A 23,138-nucleotide genomic window follows, 5' to 3' on the forward strand; every position below is an offset into this window, starting at 1 on the left:
CACACTTCTGTCTGACTTGACTACAAATTGGGAGGGGTCCCATGACTTCCTCCTCAGGTTTTTTAATTGGCTATTATGACTCACAGAACTCAGAAACACTTATGTTTACCATCTTATTACAAAAGATATAATTAAAGATAACGATGAACAGCAAGATGAAGAGATACATAGGATGAAGCCCAGAAGGATCCTTGAGTGCACAGCTACTGGCACATGGATGTGTTTATCAACTTGGATGCTCAACCCTGTATTTGGTAGAGGGTTTTATTGCACAGGCATGATTGGTTATTAAGTCAGTGTCCAGCTGGACACTGGAAGATAAAGGGTGGGGGTGGAAGTTCCAAGTTTATAATCAGGGTTTGGTTTTCTGATGACCAGACCCTATACTGAAGCTATCCTGGAGCTCACCATGAGTAGCTTCATTAGAACCAAAGATGCTCCTGTCAGGAAATTTCAAGGGATTTAGGAACTCTGTGTAAGTGGTGTGTGTCCCTGTGGGCCGTAGACAATTGTGTTCAGTCTGAATGGGGTCTTGTAGAGGGGTTATAGGTGCTGGCACTGTCAAGAGCCCTTCTGAATACTGGGGGGCTCTGGTTTCCACGTGCAGAATAAACTGTTGACAGTTTATTATCAGGCTGAGGCTTCAAGGTTGCAGGAGGATTGTGTTTTTTTCTGAGTGATTGGGACAGCACCCCACTAGAAGTCCTCACCTACATATTCCATACTCCTTCCCACCAAGTCTCTTCTGTAAACTGTTGGAGAGCCTCTTTCTACTTCACTGACCCTTGAATGTCCTCTACTGAAAAAGCTTAGCATGGTGCTCGTGTTAAAGGAGGAATACTTAAAGGGATTTTGTTGTTTGTCACAAAACATACCTTGAAATACTCATTCAGAACTGAGGGGCAATAAACTGATAACTGACACATATGGGTAATATGGATATCCATTTGGATGGATATGGATAATACCCAAATTTGTTTACACAGTCACCTGTTGATGGACAGTCTGAGTTCATTCTAGTTATTGGCTCTTAGAAGTAAAGCTGCCATGAACATTAATATATAGGTTTTTGTATGGACATATATTTTATTTTTAAAAATTTTATGTTTTTATTTATGTTAGAGAGAGAGAGAGAGAGAGAGAGAGAGAGTGAGAGAGCACGAGTGGGGGAGGGGCAGAGAGAGAGGGAGACACAGAATCAGAAGCAGGCTACAGGCTCTGAGCTTCAGCACAGAGCCCAACACAGGGCTCGAACTTGTGAACCACGAGATCATGACCTGGGTTGAAGTTGGATGCTCAACCAACTGAGCCACCCAGATGCCCCTGGACATATATTTTAATTTCTCTTAGGTAAATATCTAAATGTGGAACGACTGGATCATATAGTAGGTATTTGTGTAACTTTTTAGGAAGTTGCCAAATAGTTTTTCAAAGTGCCTATACCATTTTTTGTTCTTGCTGGCAGTGTGTGATAGTTTCTCTGTATCTTATCAACATTTGGTATGGTTATTCCTTTTAATTTTAGCCATTCTAGTAGGTGTAAAATGTTATCTACTTGTGTTTTAATTTGCATTTCTCTAATGACTAGTGATATTGAGCATCATTTCTTGTGTTTATTTACCACTTGTATATTTTCTTTGGTAAAATGTGTGCTCAAATCTTTTACCCATTATTTTAATTGGGTTGTTTTCTGATTGTTGAGTTTTGAATGTTTCCTATATATTTTGATTCTATGTATTGCAGAGGTCTTCTCCTGGATGGTGGCTTATCTTTTCATTCTTTTAACAGTCTCTTTTGAGGAATAAAAACTTCTAATTTTGATGAAAGTTCAGGCTATCCATTTATTCTTATCTGGATCATGTTCTTGTTTTTGTATCTAAGATATATTTGCCTAATGCAAGGTTATAAAAACTTTCTCCTAAGATATCTTCTGGAAGTTTTATGGTTTTAGGTTTTATGATTAGTGGTATGATGCATTTTGAGTTAATGTTTTTTATGTGAAGTGAAAATTGAATAAGGGTTTTTTTTTTTTTTTTTTTTTTTTTGCATTGTGATATCCACTTGTTCTAGGACCATTTGTTGACAGGTCATCCTTTACACTTTTGCCTAAAATCAGCTGATCATATATGTCTGGGTTTATTTCTGATTACCTAATTCATTACTGATCTCTTGCCTGTCTCAATGCTACTACTATTTTGATTCCTGTGGCTTTAAAGAAGTCATGAAACGAAGTTGTGCTACTCACCTAACTTTTTTCTTCTTTTTCAGTGTTATTTTGGCTATTGTGCTGGTTATTGATTTATTGCATCTTACCTCCAGATTTTCCCTTTTTGCCTGTTCTGTGAAAATGGATCTGGCTTTTTTAGTATTTTTCTTTTGCCAGCTGGCATAGTGTTGGGCTTTGTCAATAGAGAGTGCTGCAGAGACATTGCAGGAGGAAAAAGTTTTGCTTCTTGGTTTCTGTGTGCTTGCTTGGCAAGCTCCAGCAGCATACTCAACTTCTCTAGAATCAGCCCACATGGCTTCCGTAGTGTACAGTTCTTGCCGTATGTGTGACTTTACCAGCACTAAGCTTCTTTAGTGCTCAGAGGGCCGCAGTAACCCAGCAGCCAATGACCCAAGGCTAGCTTCTCTTTGTACCTCTCGTGTGGGTTTGTAGCAGAATGCCTTCATGGGACGCTGCCAGATAAACGGTTTTTCCTAGCCCCCTTATGAATGGATTTCTGCCAAGTTTCACAAGGCAAATTTCCAGCAAGTTCTGCTGGCATGGCACCAGAATGACTTATCTGTCATTCAGTGAGACAAGGCTGTGCTTTCTCCAACAGGGTCTGATCTCTGCCCTGTAGAACGGCACTCTTGTCTCAGCCCTAGGAGGTGTTAGCTGCTCTTTTATTCTCTTTACTTCTCACTAGTTAATTGTTGTTACACCGAGCCCTGTTATAGTTAATATTCTTTATACTTAACTTTCCCTTTTCAAATTTCCTTGTGACTTCTCTTTTCTGATTGGATCCAGAGTGATGCAACTGTCCTAGGTTTTTTTACATTTCCATCTGAATTTTAGAAGCAGTTACTAAATGTCTGGAAAAAAAAAAGCCTACTGGGATATTCACTGAATCTATGCATAAATCTGTGGGAATTGCATTGGAATCTATAGATAAATTTGGGGAGAATTTACCTCTTAACAGTAGTGAGTCTTTTGACCCATGGATAATGTATCACTGTTTATTCAGATTTTCAGTTCCTTTCAGTAGTGTTTTACGGTTTTATTATACTGATTTTTCCCAGATTTTGTCAGATTTACCCCTAAGTGTATTATATTTTTTATGTTCTTATAAATGGTATTGTTTTTGTTAAAAATCCCACTTTTGAGTTGTTCATTGCAAACATATGAAAATGCAGTTGGTGCTTATATCCTGCAGCCTTGTTAAATTCATTTTCTGGTTCTAGTTTTTGTTTTGTTTTGTTTTGTTCTGTTTTTTTTTTTTTGGCAGATTCCATTGAATTTTCTACATAGATAGTCATGTCTTCTGTGAATGAAGAGAGTTTTACTTCTTTAATTCCACTCTGGGTGCCTTTTATTTCTTTTTCTTTGCCTGACTTCATTGGCTAGATGCTCTGGTATAATGGTAAATAGAAATGGTGAGAATGGATATTCTAGTCTTCTTATTTTAGGGGGAAAGCATCTATTCTTACACAAGTATGATGTTAATTATAGATTTTTCATAGATACCCTTTATTGGATTTATTAAATTTGTTTCTATTTCTAGTTTGCAGAGACTTCAAATCAGAAATGGATATTGGATTTTGTTAAAATACTTTTTATGTGTGTCTGTTGAGATGAAAGTTACTACTTTTTTATGTTTTAGCCCTAGATAATGCAAGTTGTCTGTTATTGTGCACAATTTTGTTATTTTTTCCCCCCAAAATGACCCTATTCCCATAAAAAAGTCAATTAATTTGCATGTAGAATACCTGGGTTTAAAAAATACTTTATGTGCAATATTATTTCTAATTGGTTAAAACATACACTACGCTAATAACAGTGGAGTCTAATTATTGAACTGTGATATGAAAAAAATAGAGAAAAATCTGAGAAGTGTCCAGAAAATATCTACTGAAGAATTGTGATTGAGTACAATTGTTTTAATTCTGAAGTTATGTTCAGCATTACTAATGGGAGACAGTTAGCTATAGGATACTTGAGGATCATTAGTGAGTGCTTAGGAAGAAGTAAAAACAATAAATGAATAACATGAAGAAAATTTTAAAGCATAGAGGCTTGCTTAAAGATTGAAAAAAGCAGTAAGTAGACCTAACAGAACACAAGGGGCTCAGAAGAATGCAGTTGTTTCTTATAGCAAGTACTTGGAGTTAAAGCAATGTAGCTGGTGGTTTTGGTGAAGTGGAAAGAATTGTCCTGGGATAATTGGATTTAATTCCTGTACTTACCACTTGCTAACTGGGTAAGTTTCTTAAACTAAGTTTCTGATTTCTCATTCTGTAGAATGAACATAAGAATATCCCAAGGGTTGTAATGAAGAATAAATAGAATCAGTTACATGAAAGTGCATAGTAGTGTAGTTAAGTGCTTAATAAATGTTTGTCTTTATTATATTTTTTAATGACCAGTGGAAGCTTTTCTATTCTGTTGCCTATTTCCCTGGTGATTATATTTAGTCACAGAAACAGTGCCCACAGTTACCTTGAAACCCATCAAGAAAATAAAAAATGAAGCCAATTCCTGCTGCTTTGACCTTCTGTATTTTCATAGTTTCAAAGAAAACGAAACAGAGCACTGTCAACGTAAGAGTGTATTAGAAAATGCTCTGAAAGAAAGTTCTAACTTGAGGAAGGATGGCAGAATTTTTTATAGGGCATTAGAAGGAAGGGTTAGGCGTAGTTTGGGAGAATAGTTGGTCAAGGATGGTTCTCAGAGAATTGATCTTGTAGAGTAGCAGCCATTGGACAGTTTGGATTTTATCAAGAATTATAGAGAGAATCAGCTGTGGGGGTCAAGGACGTGAGTGGACCAATGGCAAATTCTCAGGTTTTTAGTGTCTGCACAGTAGATTTTTCTATCATTGGCTCTTGCTGTCTTCTCCCCCTCTACCCCTGCCACCCTAGTATAAGGGCCCTTCCATTATCCTGGTCATGATTTTAGACAGCTTCTAGCTCTTGATCTTAGAGGTAATATCTTTATGAAACTATAAAATACAAGGAATTAAGTATTTCGTAGAGCTGGAAAGTTCTTTCAGTCTTTTCTTCCTGCCCTCTTTGCATTGTGTTTTGGATTCCGTTATGTAGCTGCTCTGCAGTAGAGGAAATGGTAACGTATGATAATGAAAAACTTCAAAGTAGTTTGAAGACTGGAAGGGAGATTTGAAATGCTGGGAGATTTGAATAGGGTTTTGCAGCAGCTATTTAAGTTGATGACACATCTTCAACTTAAATTGCAATTCATTTTTTTAAAAAGTTTGCCTTATATTTCTGTGATGATTCTAGTAGAAGTCAAATGAAATTATTTTTGATAGCTGGTTTGTGAACGTTGGTATTTACAGCCAACCTTCCAAAGCCTACCTTGGCTTTCAGGGAGCTCAGCTTGTGACTAAATGGATCATCTCTTCTCTTGTATCTATTTAATGCATTACTGGTTTCTAGCAGCTGATACTTAACATTGTTCATTCTTGAGTGTGGTGCTTCATGTGATTTCTTTTCCTTTATGAGGTACTTTTTGACTATAGGTGGATCCATTCTCCTGTATATATAATCTGTGCTTTGAACTTAAATTATCCTTGTCCTTTTTGAATACATAAATCCTTTTATTATCTGATAGTTTGCTCTTGCTTTGTGGCTTCCTGTGTCCCTTTTGTAATGCTTAGCTTTTAATTTAAATGCAAGATTGCCTTAGTTAGCATCCAAGGAAGACTTTGGTCTATTCAGACATTGAGAAAATATGAATATTTGACCACTATATTTAGGATTATTGGGGCTTTTCATTCTAATTTTTAGAATATAGAAAGTGAGGCAAGTTTCTTATTTTTTCCTAATCAAGCTCACCATAGACCTTGCACTTTTTAAACTGGTTTGAATGAAAAAAATACATATATGAAGAATGGCATATCTGCTATTTCTACATGGATGTACTTGCCATAACTGTGGAAAATATATTTGATTTACTGTGAAGCTCTCAGGGTAAATGTTTAAGATATAATCAATATTTTAGTATTTTCACATATAGTTAAACACTTTACGTAAATTATGATATTGTTATTTATGGTTTTATTTGTTCTGCAAAATATCACAAAAAGTTCCATAATGTGGCTTTCTTTTTTTGGTTTTCAGAGGAAGTTAGATAAGATTTATCTACAACTAAATAGTACGTCACTGGTGAGAATCTTTTCTACCTATTATTCTACTTTTTAAATCTCATTCTCTTCCACTCATAACATTTGGTGATATGATACAAATGCCACTGTCATAGCTTTCTTTAATTTTCTGGAAAGTATCTTTTATAGTCTCCATATCTTTAAATCTTGGGAACTCTGAAAAGCTTCTTTATCCTTTATTTCTTCTCAAGAAAATACCTTCATTTACTCTTGATGTTTTTGTAGAAATTCCTGCTACCCACAGATAGAAATAAAAACATGCAATGTAAAATCTCAGTCATTTAGAGCATTTTAAAAATTAACAAATCAATTATTTAAAATGTTCCATAGATTTGTGATCTTTTTCAGTTTTATTCTGCTTTATTGACGTATAATTGACATATATTGTAAAATATTTAATATATGCATAATGGTGACTTCATATAGTTTCTCTTAGTACTAATATAATGCAGTATTATCAACCATAGCAATCATGCTTTACATTAGATCCTCAGACTTTATTCATCTCATAGCTGGAAGTCTATACTCCTTTACCACCCTCTCCCTGTTTCCCTCATCACCCAGTCCCTGGCAACCACTTTTCTACCCTCTGTTACTATGAGTTTGATTTTTTTTTAAATTTCACATATAAGTGATACCATGTAGTATTTTCTCTCTCTGTGACTTATTTTACTTAATATAATACTCTCAAGACTTATTCATTATGTTGGAAATGGGAGGATTTCTTTTTTTCCTCATGAATGAATAATGCATTACACACACACACACACACACTCACACACACTCACATACCACATCTTTATTCATTCATCTGTTGATGGACACTTGGGTTGTTTCCATATCTTGGCTATTGAGAATGATATTGCAGTGAACATGGGAATGCAGGTATCTCTTTGAAATCCTGTTTTCATTTCCTTTGGATGTATACCCAGAAGAGGGATGTCTGGATCATTTGGGTAATTCTATTTTTAATTTTTGAGGAAAACTCCATACATTCTCCATGGTATGCTGCATCAGTTTACAGTGCCACCAACACTTGTTAAAGCACTTTTCTTTTTGATGAGAGCCATTGTAACATGTGTGAGGTGATATCTCATTGTAATTTTGATTTGTATTTGGTGATGACTAGTGATGCTGAGCACCTTTTCACATACCTAATAGTCATTTGTAGGTCTTCTGTGGAAAAAAATGTCAGTTTTTTAATCAGGTATTTTTGTTTTGTTTTGTTTTGTTATTCAGTAGTATGAGTTCTTTGTATATTTTGGTTATTAACCCGTTATCAGGTATATGGTTTGAAAATATTTTCTTCCATTCCATAGGTTTCCTCTTTATTTAATTGGTGATTTCCCTTGCTTTGCAGAAACTTTTTGATAAAGTCCCATTTGTTTGTTTTTGCTTTTGTCATTTTTACTTTTGGTGTTTTGAACTTGAAAACATCATTGTCAAGACTGATGTCAAGGAACTTGCCCCCTATGTTACCTTCTAAGAGTTTTATCATTTCAGGTCTTTAATCCATTTGGAGTTGTTTTTTGTCTGCAGTAAGATAGGGGCTCAGTTTCATTCTTTTGGCTGTGACTGTCCAGGTTTTTCCAGCACTATTTATTGAAGAGACTATCCTTTTCCCATTGTATATTCTTGACTTGTCAAATATTAATTGACCATATATGCATGAGTTTATTTCAGAGCTCTCTATTTTGTCCCATTGGTTTGTGTGTGTTTTTTTAAGTTTATTTATTTTGAGAGAGAGATAGTGAGGGAGGGGCAGAGAGAGAGAGAGAGAGAGAGAGAGAGAGAGAGAGAGAGAATCCCAAGCAGGCTCTGTGCTATGAGCAGAGACGCTGACACTGGGCTCTGTCTTGCAAACCATGAGATATTACCTGAGCTGAAATCAAGAGTTAGATGCTTAACAGACTGGACCACCCAGGTGCCCCATCTTTTTTTTATGTCAGTATTATACTGTGTTGATTACTATAGCTTTGTAATATAATTTGAAATTGGGAAGTATGAGGCCTCTAGATTTGTTCTTAAGATTGCTGTGGCTCTTTGGGGTCTTTTGTGGTTCAATACAAAATTTATGATTTGTTAGTTCTGAGAAAAATGCCATTGGAATTTTGATAGGGATTGCATTGAATTTGTAGATAGCTTTAGACTATTTGGCCATTTTAGCGATATTAATTCTTCCAGTCTGTAAGCACAGGTTTTTTTTTTTTGTACTTTGCATTTATTTGTGTCTTCTTCAGTTTCTTTCATTAGTGTCTTATAGTTTTCATGTACAAGTCTTTCACCTCCTTTGCTAATTTATTGCTAAGTATTTTCTTTTTTTTTTTTTTTTGATGCAGTTGTGAATGGGATTTTCTTAATTTCTGTTTCTAACTTGTTCTTAGTGATATTTGTATATTGTATTTTGCATATTGTATATTGCATCTTTACTGAATTTGTTGATTGGTTCTAACAGGTTTTTTTTCTGTGTGTGTGTGGAGTGTTAGTATTTTTTTATATATAATATCATATTACTGCAAATGGTGAGTTCTATGAACTCCTTTCCAATTTGGATGTCTTACTTCTTTTTCTTGCCTAATGGCTCTGGCTAGGACTTCCAGTACTGTGTTGAATGAAAGCAATGAGAGTGGACATCTTTGTCTTGTTCCTGATCTTAGAGGAAAAACTTGCAGCTTTTCACCATTGAGTATGGTGTTAACTGTGGGCTTGTCATATGTGGCCTTTATTTTCTTGAGGTATGTTTCCACTATATTCAGTTTGTTGAGAGTTTTTATTACGAAAGAATGTTGACTTTTTAAAAATATATTTTTCATCTATTGAGATGATAATATGAATTTTATCCTTCATATTGTGTGTGCTATGTTACATTTATTGATTTGCCTATATTGAACCATTGTTGCATCACAGGAATAAAACCAACTTGATCATAGTGAATGATCTTTTGAATGTGTTGTTGAATTCTGTTTGCTAATATTTTGTTGGGGATTTTTGCATTCATGTTCATCAGGGGTATTGGCCTGTAGTTTTCTTTTTTGTAGTGTCCTTGTTTGGTTTTGATATCAGGGTAATGCTGGCCTTGTAAAATGAATTTCTTCCATTCTCTTCAATTTTTGGGAAGATTTTTGAGAAAGTTTGGTATTAATTCTTCTTTAAATGTTTGGTAGAATTTACCAGTAAAGCCTTCTGGTCCTGAATTTTTTGTAGGGAGGTTTTTGATTACTTATTAAATCTTGTTAGTAAATGTTCTGTTCAGATTTTCCATTTTTTCTTGATTCAGCCTTGGCAGGTTGGTGTATTTCTAGGAATTTGTCCATTTTTTAGGTTGTCCGATTTGTTGGTGTGTAATTGTTTGTAGTAGTCTCTTATGATCTTTTGTATATGTGTGATACAAGCTGTAATGTCTCTTCATTCATTTATGATTTTATTTGAGTTCTTTCTCAGTTTTCTTGGTTGGTCTAGCTAAATGTCTATCTTTTCAAAAAACCAGCTTTTAGTTTCATTGATTATTTTTTTTTAATTTTTATTTCATTTATTTCTACTTCATTCCTTTCTTCCTTTTTTTTTTTTTTTCTTCTTCCTTTGACTAACTTTGGGCTTAGTTTCGTTTTATGTTTCTAGTTCCCTGATGTGTAAAGTTAGGTTGTTTACTTGAGTTTTTTATTATTTCTTAATGTTGGTATTTATTATTTTGAACATCCCTCTTAGAAATGCTTTTGCTGCATCCCTTAAGCTTTTGTATTGTGTATTTCCATATTAATTTGTCTAAAGATAATGTTTTTATTTTTTCTTCGATCCATTTGTAGTTCAATAGCATGTTGTTTAATCTTCACATATTTGTCAATGTTCCAAGTTTCTTCTTGTAATTGATTACTAGTTTGATACTATAGAAAAGATGCTTAATAAGATTTCATTTTAAAAAATTTATTAAGACTTGTTTTGTGGCCTAACATGTTGTATCCTGGAGAATGTCCATGTGTACTTAAGTATTCTCTTACTGTTACAATGTCTTATAAATTTCTTTTGTGTCCATATGATCTAATGTGTAGTTTAAGTCTTAAGTCCAGTGTTTTCATATTGATATTCTTTCTAGATGATCTATCCATTTTTGAAACTGAGGTATTAAGGTTTCTACTATTATTGTGTTGTTGTCTATTTCTCCCTTCAGGTCTGTTATTATTTGCTTTATATATTTAGGTGCTTCCATGTTGGATAGATAAATATTTTAAAATCCTACAACCACTTGTTGGATTGACCCCTTTAGTCTTATATAATTACCTTCTTTGTCTCAAATGCACTCTTTTGCTAGGAACGCTATTTTGTGTGATGTAAGTGTAAATATTCTTGCTTTCTTTTAGTTTTCTTTTGCCTGGAATATCTTTTTCCATCCCTTTCCTTTCAATCTGTATATATCCTTAAGACATATGAGAGAACTTAGTCCTTTACGTTTAAAGTAATTATAGATGGATATGGACTTAACTGTCATTTTGTTAATAGTTTCTTGCTGTCTTGTAATTCCTTTTTTTTTTTTTTTTAAATCTGTGTGATTTGATACTTGTCTATAGTGGTGTGCTTAGATTTCTTTTTGTTTACCTTTTGTATATATGTTACAGGTTTTTGCTTTCTGGTTACCATGAGGCTTATGTAAAACATTTTATATTTGTGATAGTCTGTTTTAATTTGATATCAACTTATGTCAAATGCATACTAAAGCTCTCTTTACTATACCTCAGTGCATTTTGTTTTTGATATTATAATTGACATCTTTTTACGTTGTGTATCCATTAACAAATTATATTATTTTTGTCTTTTAGGCTTCACACTAGATTTACAAGTGATTTACCTACCTTCGTTACAAATTATGTTAATCTAATTTTAACTATGAACAGTATTTACCTTTACCAGGGAGATTTATTCTTTGTTTTCTTGTTACTAATTTGTTTCATCCTTTTGTTTGCAGCTTGAAGAAGTCATCTTAACATTTATTACAAAGCTGGTCTAGTATTGATGAACTCCTTAAACTTTTACTTTCCTAGAAAACTTTTTATCTCTCCTTCAACTCTATAGGACAACTTTGCTGGGTAGAATATTTTAGGTTGGTAGTTTTTTCTTTAGCACCTTCATTGAACTTATTACCTGCAAAAGTTTTTCAGATTTTGCTGAAAAATCTGCTGGTAATCATATGGAGACTCCCTTTTACATAACATAAATTTTTCTTTTGCTGCCTTTAAGATTCTGTCCTTGTCTTCAACTTTTGACAATTTAATTATAGTGTATCTTGGTTTGGATTTACCTTGTTTGAGATTCTGTGGGCTTCCTATATCTGGAGTTCTGTTCCTTTTCCTGTGTTAGGAAAGTTTTCAGCCATTATTTATTTGAATAGGCTTTCAGCCCCTTTCTCTTTTTCTTTGCTTTCTGGGACCCCATAATAAATATATTGATGTACTGGATGGCGTCCCACAATTTCCTTAAGCTTCACTCACTCTTTTTCATTCTTTTTTCTCTTTATGTCCCTGTTTGGATGACTTTCACTGCCCTGTCTTCAAATTTGCTGATTCTTTCTTCCATTTGATCTAATATGTTGTAAAATCCCTTCTGTTGAATTTTTCAGCTCACTTATTTAATTCGTCAGCTCTGTGATTTCTGTGTGGTACTTCCCTATATTTTTTATCTCTGTTGAAATTTTCATTTAGTGAGCATCTTTGTAATCATTATTTTGTGCTCTTTATCAGGTAAATCACTTCTTTCCCTTTTATTAAGATCTGTTTCAGAGGTTTCATTTTTTTTGTTTGTAGTATATTTCTCTGTTTCTTCATTTTTCTTAATTCTCTGTGTTGGCTTCTGTGCATTAGATAAAACAGTCACATGTCCCAGTCTTGATGGAATGGTCTCATGTAGATGCTGAATCTTATCATTCAGCCTGGCCCTAGCTCTTGGTTGTTTCTCAGACCTTTGTGGTTGTCCAAGCTGCCTTCTTCATGACTCCCAGTAGTTGAGAGTATTTCAAGATCTTTCAGTGTCCCCAAGTGGAGGATCAGTCACCACCTATATGCTGGCTGAATGAAAGCTGGACCCTCAGGTAGCAGCTTAAAAAAATTTTCTTTTAATGTTTATTTTTGAGAGAGACAGAGACAGAGGGTGAGTGGGGGAGGGGCAGAGAGAAAGGGAGACAGAATTTGGAGCATCCTCCAGGCTCTGAGCAAGCTGTCAGCACAGAGCCTGATGCTGGGCTTGAAGTCACAAACTGTGAAATCACGACCTGAGCCAAAGTCGGATGCTTAACCAACTTAGCCACCCAGCTGCTCCTCAGGTATCAGGTAGCAGCTTTTAAGTATGCAAGTAGATGTGTCTTTCAGGGCAAGACTGGGATCTGGGTGTTTCCCTCTCTTCCCTTTGTTCTGAGCCCTGGGGGTTAGCCAATTAAGAAACTTAAGAACTATTTGTTTGCTTTTGTCTTATGGGACCTGTGAATGCCATCCTTGCTTGCTCCCAGAACCAAGCAATCAAGTAGTATATCCCCTGGGTAGAAGCCATGGTACTCAGAGTGCCAGATGTGTGTACAACCTCCTTCCAGGAAGCTGTTTGTGATTTATAGTGATCTACTAGGGGAATGCACATTTGGTGTCTGCTGGCTTCCCAGTTTTCATGCAGGACTGACATCCGTCTGTAGATGTATGCTAAATTAGAAGCCTCATCCTCTGGCAGCAGCTTTTAAATTATGTAAATAGGCTTCTTTCTGGGAATGACTGGGGAGATGGGTGTTTCTGTCTCCTTCCTGTGTGTTGAGCCCTGGGGAGATAGCTACTTAAGAACTATTTATTTGTTTGCCACAATCCTGTTGAGTCTGCTAATGCAAGACTCACTGGCCACCAGAGTTGGGCTATCACAGGGTGTGTCTTTTGGGCAGAAGTTGCAAAGCCCAGGCACCAAATGTGTATGCAAATTCCTTTCAGGAAGATACCAGTGACTGGTTGCTGGGCAGAGAGAGAACACAAAGATGGTGCCCACTGGCTTTCTTGGTCTCTAGAGAGAATTACAGCTGATCCCTAGATGTGTGTTAAATGAGAAGCCTTACCCTAAGGCTGCACCTTTTAAGGTAGCCAAATAGGCCTGTTTCAGGAAAGGCTGGTAGATGGGCATTTTTGTCTGTTGCCTCTGTTCTGAGTCTTAGACGCATAGCCACAGTGAGTCCCTGAAGCCCACCAAGAACTGTTTCTTTATTTGCTGTAGTTTTCTGGGTCTTGGGGACACAAGCCCCAATGGCTTTCAGAGCTAGATGTTTTGGGGACTCATCCCTGAGTTAGAAGTCTTAAAAGTTGGGGCACGAGATGTGGGTTGAAACCCTTTACTCCTCAGGGAGAAGCTGGTAGTTGTGAATTCCCTCTCAGTTGTATGTCAGTCTGCTGGGAGTGGGGTTTATGGAGAGAGTGTTTCTCAGCTTCTCCTACCCATTCAATGTATGTTTTTTCTTATTTGTCCTCTGGTTTTCTTTCAGCAGGACTTGTTTCATGTTTAGCTGTAGATTTAATATGTCTGTGAGAGGATGTGAGTTTGAGATTTTGTTGCCATCTTTGACTAGAATCAGATTTGTGATTTTCAAATGTTATCCCTTTGAACGAATAACAATATAGTGAGTTAACTGGGATGCCGGTGATATCTAAAATATAACACATAAGTGAGTCTTAAGAGGTGTATAACTTCATTTTCTGCATGATGGAACTTTTTTAGTAAATATACCATTAGAAAATACAGTAGTTCCAGTAGTTCCCCCTTATCATCCACAGTTTTCCTTTTCATGTTTTCAGTTACCCAGAGTCAACCAGTCTATAAGCAGATGACTCTCCTTCTAACGTCAGAAGGTCAGTAGTAGCCTAATGCTTTGTCACAGTGCCTGTGTTGTTACCTCACTTTATCTCATCATGTAGGCATTATATCATCTTACATCATTACAAGAAAAGGGATGGTAAAATATATTTTCAGAAAGAGAGGCCATATTCACATTATTTTTATTATGGCATATTGTTACAATCTGTTTTATTTTCAACTATTGTTGTTAATTTCTTACTGTGTCTTATTTATAAATTAAACATCATCATAGGTCTACATGTATAGGAACAAACATAGTATATATAGGGTTTGGTGCTATCTGCAGTTTTAGTCCACTGGAGGTCTTGAAATGTATACCCTACGGAAAAGAGTGGAGGGGAGACTATGGTATGTTTGGAATGATAGCAAAAGGCTTCTTTGTGTTGTTTATTGAAATCGTACATAAATCTAACTTGTGTCATACTCGTCTCATAGTTACGTAAAATAAATGGCATGGTGAAAGAGAAGAAACGTAAAATGAGAGTTTCTGCAAAATTACTGAAGGAAAGAAGTGCAGTGTACTTTCCAATGTACTTTTCAATGTTAAAAAAAAATTGAGAATTCCACAACCCAAGGAAGTTGAGAAAGCTTCTTGCGCTTATGTAACAATTTTTAATCTATTAGTTGCAGAGCAAAAACAATAGGAAATTAATTAATTTTATATAAAAAATAGCTTTTAACTATTGAGTCCTCCTATCATTCTTCAGTTTGTTAAGCCTACTTTTGGTTGTTATTATTAAAAAAAAATGTAATTAGGCAGTCACAAGAAAGCTTCAGAACAGCTGTAATTACAGCTGCAGATTTAGTCAAAATAGGGGTTTTGAAAGGCTCCTCACTCTCCTTTCGCATCTCTTTCCCTTACCCCAAGTAACCCAAATTTAGTTGTAAAAGTTTTGGTGAGCTCAGGATTCCCGAAACTGGAGTGCCATATGTTTAACTGCATGCAGATGTGATGATTATATGTGACTCTTCATTAAGGTTTCTGGAACTTTTTTAGTTCTATTGCTCTATGCACAGTTAAATGATTTTTATCAGCTTGTTTCTGTATTTAATTTTATAGATATACATGTATTCCAAACACACTTTAATGATTTTTTATCAAGACTCTGGCATCTGCTAAAACTATTTAGGGGGATAATAGTTTTTATATTCTAAATTTGACGTAATGTTGATATTATTACAAGTTGACTGGAAATATCTGCAAAACCTTACATCTGTTTTTCTTCAAATTTTACTGCAAAATTTTTTTCAAAAATATTTCTTCAAATTTTACTCTATTAGGAAATTGACTTTAACCTTGTCTAAAAACAATTTGGTAAATCTGTTAATTTTTGGAGCAAGTTCTGTTATAAACAAGAAGCTAAATATACATCCTTGTTGGTCGTCCTCTGATTCTCTCTTCCTGTGGCTTTATGATTTAGGGATGTAGATGTCATTCTAAGGTCTAGTTTTCAATTAGTCAAGGATTGGATAAAAGGGTTATGAAAACCGTGGCTAAGAGCAAGGTTTGGGGCCAGTCTCACTGTCTCAACTAATTGCCATCTCTTTTGCAGATGTTAGTTATGAAATGTCGCTCATGAGCTACATAACATAACTTCGATTCTAACCATAATTTTTCAGGGTTATATTTTCAGAATTGGTTTAAAATTGTAGTCATTTGCTGTTGAATCACACATAAGGAAATTCAAAGAGTCTTTTGCCAAAGCTAACAATTCAACACTTTCAGGTAGGAAAGCAAATGAAACATATCTATACGTATATACCAGCATGTTAAAAAATGTATGGTTCTTACCTTTAAGTACAGTGGGTAGAAAAGGTGCAAGTATGTGCATTAATTTAAGAAATCAACTTTTAGAGGGTGAATAAAGTTGGATTTAAATCTCCAGACTTAGGAAGTCTTTAATTAATTATTAATTATTTAATATTTGTTTAGTGTGTAATTTATTTAATTTATTTAATTTATTTATATATATATAAAAATATATATTTATTATATATAATATATTATATTATTATATATAATATAATATATTATTATATATAATATATATTTATTAATTTAAATTATTTAATTTATTAATAGTGTGTACAGTGTGCTCTTGGCTTTGGAGGTAGATTCCCTTGGGAACTCTTTAGATCTTAAAGAAGTTCCAAAGATCTAGACCAATTTTCTTATTACACACAAGGAAACAGATTCAAAGAAGTTGAATTACATTAAGTCATTGGTTAAACAGATTTATAGGACATTCTAAATATGAACTCAGAAGTGACGAAAGGTAGCAAAGGGTACCTTGCCCAAAGGTAGCAAGTTAACTTTGCCGAAAGGTAGCAAAGGGTACCTTGCCCAAAGGTAGCAAGTTAACTTTGCCGAAAGGTAGCAAAGGGTACCTTGCCCAAAGGTAGCAAGTTAACTTTGTTGCTGTGTGTGTGTGTGTGTGTGTGTGTGTGTGTGTGTGTGTGCGTGCGCGCGCATGTACACACAGGTGGGGAAGGGGCAGAGAGAGAATCCCAAGCAGGCTCCCTGCTGTCAGTGAGGAGCCCAATTGGAACTCAGACTCACGAACCTGTGAGATTGTGACCTGAGCCAAAACCAAGAGTTGGACGCTTAACTGACTGAGCCACCCAAGGGCCCCCAAATTATATAACTTTTAAAACATAGATTGGCTTATTTGAGATTGAGTATAATATTATTTATTTATTTTTTATTTTTTATTATTATTTTTTTTCAACGCTTATTTATTTTTGGGACAGAGAGAGACAGAGCATGAACGGGGGAGGGGCAGAGAGTGAGGGAGACACAGAATCGGAAACAGGCTCCAGGCTCTGAGCCATCAGCCCAGAGCCTGATGCGGGGCTTGAACTCACGGACCGCGAGATCGTGACCTGGCTGAAGTCAGACGCTTAACCGACTGCGCCACCCAGGCGCCCCGAGATTGAGTATAATTTTAATGATGAAGATATGATTAATTATATGAAGTAAGAAACTTAATAGAAACTTTTAGGAAGGAAAATAAAACTTTGAAACTTTAGTAAGAGAGGAAAAAAGAAATGTGAAAAATAATTTAATTTTATTTAAGAACTGGCTATCCATTTATCTCATTACCAAAACTTACTGTTGTCACTGTCTTTTCTTTTGTCTTCTTCCTTCCTCTACTGGTTCTCTCTGAAAAAGGCTCACGTTGTAGTGTGGTGTGATACAGTTCATGCAATTCTGGCTTTGTCACCAACGACCAGCATGGCCTTGCACTAAAAGTTTTCCTATTAAGACATACAAAAGTGAATGATTTTGAATTAGTTACGTCGATTTATGAGCTTTAGTTAAGGTACTTCATGAAAAAGGAGACTAGGTCTTGGATGTGACTATAGGATTGTTGAGACAATCAGATGAACTCACATGAAAATGTTCTAAAAACTGAAGATTTCACAAAGGCAAATGATATTGTTTTTATAACTATTGTTTTCAATCCAGCATGACAAATAGTTGAGTATCCAATATATCAGAACCAGGGTTGTGGACTTTTGAATTCAGGAAGATACAGTCCTTGCCTGTAAGATACGTTTAGTGTAATTTGGGGAAGAAAGAAATAAAATATATAATGCAAATGTCTACAGTGTATGACAGAATATGAAGAGGGTAATGAGAGGCTGACCCAGATTTTGGCTTAAGTTAAAGAGCTACCCACCTGAATCTTCTCAAAGTCCTTAAGACTTGGTATGCTACAAGTGACAAATGAGCATTTTGACCTTTTCTTATACATCTCCTGCTTTTTTGAGCCTTTCTTTAGGTAAGAGTGGACAGATTTTTAACTTATGTTGCAGTGTGATGAAAGTCTAAACTTGGGCTCTCTAATAGTTGCAGGTGGGAGCTTGTTGATTTTTTAGGTGTACAGACATGAATCAGTAGCTGAGTCAAAGTGCCACAAAGAATGTACAGTTTTAGATTTGATGAGTATTGTCAATGGGATAGGTTCTAGATTTTAACATGTGGGTTGGATACCTTGACAGGGACATAGATGATTAAAGTGAAACCTGGGAGCAACATTTATTCCAACCCTGTTGAAGATATCTTTTACAGGGTCCCAGAATTGGCTTGACTGTTTCTCATAGTAAGGAATCTATTATGTGATGAAGTACACTTTCTTATATGGGCTCTTGTGTTTGTAATTCTTTGTTTTTATCAGATCAAATAACCTTCTGCTCCATCTGCTGTTCTGTATTTTTTACATTTTATTAGGTAGACAACAGGCTTGAAACAGAAGAGAACCTGCTGATGGATAGCCAGAAACAGAAGAGGAGAATGATAGGTTCAGGAGGCAGATCAAAAAAGGAAATAGTGATAATAGCTAATACTTATTAACAGTGAAGTTCCAGGTGCTGTTCTAAATGCTGTTCTCATATAATAACAATTTATTGTATTGATATTTTAATATTAAATATTAGGTTAAATGAAAATTTAATGTTAAATGATAATAATAATTATCATTATTACAGACGAGGGAGCTGAGCTATAGTACTTTGCACAATGAGAGGCAGAGTCCACGCTAGTGGTATTTGGTTTTAAATACCAAACCCTAACGCTACCACATAATGCCTATTAGAGATAATCTGGAGGCCCTTTGGGGAAAAATTCTTAGCTTCCCCTTCTCCAAGTATGATACTTGTTAGAGATGAAAGATGAATATTTTAAGGCTGTTAACTTGGTTGGAAGAGATGGGGTGGAAGAGGTGAAATACTATAGAATTTATTCAACATTTTAAGATTGAATGAAGGTATCAGAAAGGAAGGAACCTGAATATGAATGTAATCACTTTGCAAATCAGTGAGAAAGGGAATTTTGGTTATTATAATGACTAGGTTTTATGATGCTATATAGGCATGAAAGGTTGACATAGAAATAGTTTCATAAGAGCTTATGATTGATCACTAGTTTATAGACTAGCACTATCTAATAGAAATATAATGTGGGGGCGCCTGGGTGGCGCAGTCGGTTAAGCGTCCGACTTCAGCCAGGTCACGATCTCGCGGTCCGGGAGTTCGAGCCCCGCGTCGGGCTCTGGGCTGATGGCTCAGAGCCTGGAGCCTGTTTCTGATTCTGTGTCTCCCTCTCTCTCTGCCCCTCCCCCGTTCATGCTCTGTCTCTCTCTGTCCCAAAAATAAATAAACGTTGAAAAAAAAAATTAAAAAAAAAAAAATTAAAAAAAAGAAATATAATGTGAACCATTCATGTAATTTTAAATTTTCTGGTAACCACATTAAATAAGGTAAAAGGAAACAGGTGAGATTAGTTTTAATAGTACAGTTTATGTAACTTAGCATACTAATATTAACTTAGTATTAAAAATATTATCTACTAATTGACATAAAAATATCAATGAAATATTTTACATTCTTTTATTCCTACCAGGTCTGAAATCAGTGTGTGTTTTACACTTACAGATTTTCTTAGTTCAAACTAGCCATATTTTGCATGCTGAAGAGCCACGTTGGCTACTGACTACCTTACTGAACAATGCACTTATGTATCATGAAAAGATAAAAGATTGATTGTTCTTGTTACGTTCATAAAACAGTTCTGATTGAATTATAAATAGTTTATTCTCTCTATGTGTATAGCACACATAGAGAGCAGGTTGATCTGAGGCAAAAAGCCATCGCTCACTATTCAGTTGTATCCAGATAATCTGATCAGGAGGGGAATATATTTTTTATATTTAGTAAGAAGGGATGGGGAAGGGTTTACCAAATGTTTAGACTTCTTGCTGTTTGAGGTTCTGTGTGTGTTGCATAGTTAGAGGGACTTCAAGGGGACTCCAGAGAATTTCTGCTACCTTTTAAGTTCTGGGCTCTGGTTTTATATAAAGAGCACAGTGCTTTTTCTTTTCTTTTCTCTTCTTTTTTTCCACCCACTCCTGGGTAACATAATTTTTTTTAATTTAATTTTTTAAAATTTACATCCAAGTTAGTTAGCATATAGTGTAACAATGATTTCAGGAGTAGATTCCTTAATGCCCCTTATCTATTTAGTCCATTCCCCAACCCCCCCCCCCGCCACCTCCCGCCACAACCCCTTCAGTAACCCTCTGTTTGTTCTCCATATTTAAGAGTCTCTTATGTTTTTGTCCCCCTCCCTGTTTTTATATTATTTTTGCTTTGCTTCCCTTATGTTCATCTGTTCTGTATCTTAAAGTCCTTATATGAGTGAAGTCATATGATATTTGTCTTTCTTTGACTGATTTCGCTTAGCATAATACCCTCTAGTTCCATCCACATAGTTGCAAATGGCAAGATTTCATTCTTTTTGATTGCCGAATAATACTCCATTGTCTGTCTATCTATCTATCTATCTATCTATCTATCTATACCACATCTGTATCCATTTATCCATTGATGGACACTTGGGCTCTTTCCATACTTTGACTACTGTTGATAGTGCTGCTGTAAACATTGGGGTGCATGTGTCCCTTCGAAACAGCATACCTGTGTCCCTTGGATAAATACCTAGTAGTGCAATTGCTAGATCATAGGATAGTTCTGCTTTTAATTTTTTGAGGAACCTCCATGCTGTTTTCCAGAGTGGCTGTACCAGTTTGCATTCCCACCAACAATGCAAAAGAGATCCTCTTTCTCCGCATCCTCACCAACATCTGTTGTTTCCCAAGTTGTTAATTTTAGCCATTCTGACAGGTGTGAGGTGGTATCTCATTGTGGTTTTGATTTGTATTTCCCTGATGATGAGTGATATGAAGCATTTTTTCATGTGTCGGTTGGCCATCTGGATGTCTTGTTTGGAGAAGTGTCTATTCATGTCTTTTGCCCATTTCTTCACTGGATTATTTGTTTTTTGGGTGTTGAGTTTGATAAGTTCTTTATAGATTTTGGATACTAACCCTTTATGTGATATGTCTTTTGCAAATATCTTCTCCCATTCTGTTGGTTGCCTTTTAGCTTTGCTGATTGTTTCCTTCGCTGTGCAGAAGGTTTTTATTTTGATGAGGTTCCAGTAGTTCATTTTTGCTTTTGTTTCCCTTGCCTCCGGAGATGTGTTGAGTAAGAAGTTGCCGTGGCCAAGATCAAAGAGGTTTTTGCCTGCTTTCTCCTCGAGGATTTTGATGGCTTCCTGTCTTACATTTAGGTCTCTCATCCATTTTGAGTTTATTTTTGTGTATGGTGTAAGAAAGTGGTTTGGGTTCATTTTTCTGCATGTTGCTGTCCAGTTTTCCCAGCACCACTTGCTGAAAAGGCTGTCTTTACTCCATTGGATATTCTTTTCTGCTTTGTCAAAGATTAGTTGGCTCTATGTTTGTGGGTCCATTTCTGGGTTCTCTGTTCTCCATTGATCTGAGCATCTGTTTTTGTGCCATATATCATTTAATTCTTGTGTCTGTAATAGATTATGTGAAGTTCATGGCCAATAGTAGTATATGTCCAACAACTGGTTGCTATTATTTTTTCTCTGTGTTAGTTCCAACCGTGTAGTTTAATCAGAAATTGAAGCTGTTAAGATGAGAGATAGGAGTGGGCTGTGTGATCAGACCTAAAGGACTTGCTGGGAAGTTGACAGTGGTTTGAAGGTTAAGTATATATCAAAGAGTGGTTCAGGGATAATCTGCATCCTGATCACTTAGGAAGCTTGTTAAAATGTACAGTTTTGCGGGGGGTGCCTGGGTAGCTCAGTTGGTTGAGTGTCTGACTTAGGCTCAGGTCATGATCTCATGTGGGTTTGAGCCCTGTGTTTGGCTTTGCACTGACAGCACAGAGCCTGCTTCAGATTCTCTGTCTCCCTCTCTCCCTACCCCTCCTCTGCTGTTCTCTCTCTCAAAAATAAATAAACATTAAAAAAAATGTACAGTTTTGGGTTCATCCTCGGGAACTCAGACCTTTTATGATTCAGAATCTCTGGTCATGGGCCCCAGAGTCTACAATTTTATGACCTTAATATATAATTCTGATCCATAATGAAGTTGAGAATCATCTTTTTAAGTTTATTTTTCCTGATGATTAAAAAGAAACGATTCTAGTGATTTTTAAATGGTTATTTTTTCTTTGACACAGTAAGTTTTCTATTTTATTGGTGATGGAGGGGTAAATATTTTCCATTTAAATTTTTATAGATGATATATAATAAATACGATTTTTATATGTTATGAGGGTAGGAGGAGTAGTGATTATTCATTCAACTCAAATTTAGTAAATATAATGTATATTTTATTTTTTTATAAATATATTTTTCTTTATTATTCAAATGTAGCCTTTTGGAATAGGATAGGAAAGGAAGGCAGACTGAGAACACATACTTTATGAAGATAAGTGGAGAGATAAAGAGAGTGGTTTTCTGGTTCTAACTAGAAGGAAAAAATAACTACAAATAATTTACATAACTAATATGGATAATTAAAACCTGATGGAAATTTTAAGGAGTTTTGGGTATGGGTAATTTTGTTAGTCATATTAGTTAATGAAAGTCATATCAGGAATGCTCAGCCTCTGTGTTTTTTGACAGCTGCTCTGCCTCCTAAGAACATGCTTCTTTTGGGTTTTGTCAGTGTTGGCTTCCTGGGAATCTTCTTCCATTCTTTGGGAAATTAAGTTGTACTCTGGCAGTGCTTCACATGAACCTCAGCTTTCTTAGATTCTTCAGGTAAAACCTTATCCAAACGAACCAATGAATTGCTTCAAGTCATAGTTTTAAACTTAGGTGTTTAGAAGGCTGCATTTTAGTGAGTATTAGCTTTGGTATTTTTAGTCTCCAAATCATTCTGGCTCCAGCGTCCACTGTAAAAACTCTTATGGGATAAGCAACTCTATTTTTAATTTTTTTTAACATTTATTTATTTTTGAGAGACAGAGAGAGATAGAGCATGAGCAGGAGAGGGGCAGAGAGAGAGGGAG

The 23,138-nt window shown here is 35.5% G+C and overlaps 1 protein-coding gene across 14 annotated transcripts in view; it reads left to right on the plus strand.

Annotated features, from left to right (window-relative positions):
* FUT8 (fucosyltransferase 8) overlaps positions 1-23,138 on the plus strand; it is a 310,512-nt gene that overhangs the window by 72,770 nt on the left and 214,604 nt on the right. For 2 of the 14 annotated variants that reach the window (XM_047862666.1, XM_047862664.1), the window contains exon 1: positions 22,751-22,887. The exons of 9 other annotated variants lie outside the window; for them this stretch is intronic. The gene's annotated coding sequence lies outside the window, so the exon portion shown is untranslated. Of the gene's footprint in view, positions 1-6,342; positions 6,388-14,222; positions 14,243-22,750; positions 22,888-23,138 lie in introns of those variants that run through there. 3 more of the 14 variants (XM_047862656.1, XM_047862659.1, XM_047862665.1) reach the window with 3 other exon arrangements.

This window comes from Prionailurus viverrinus, chromosome B3 (assembly GCF_022837055.1).
Source record: "Prionailurus viverrinus isolate Anna chromosome B3, UM_Priviv_1.0, whole genome shotgun sequence".
NCBI classification, from domain to species: domain Eukaryota; kingdom Metazoa; phylum Chordata; class Mammalia; order Carnivora; family Felidae; genus Prionailurus; species Prionailurus viverrinus.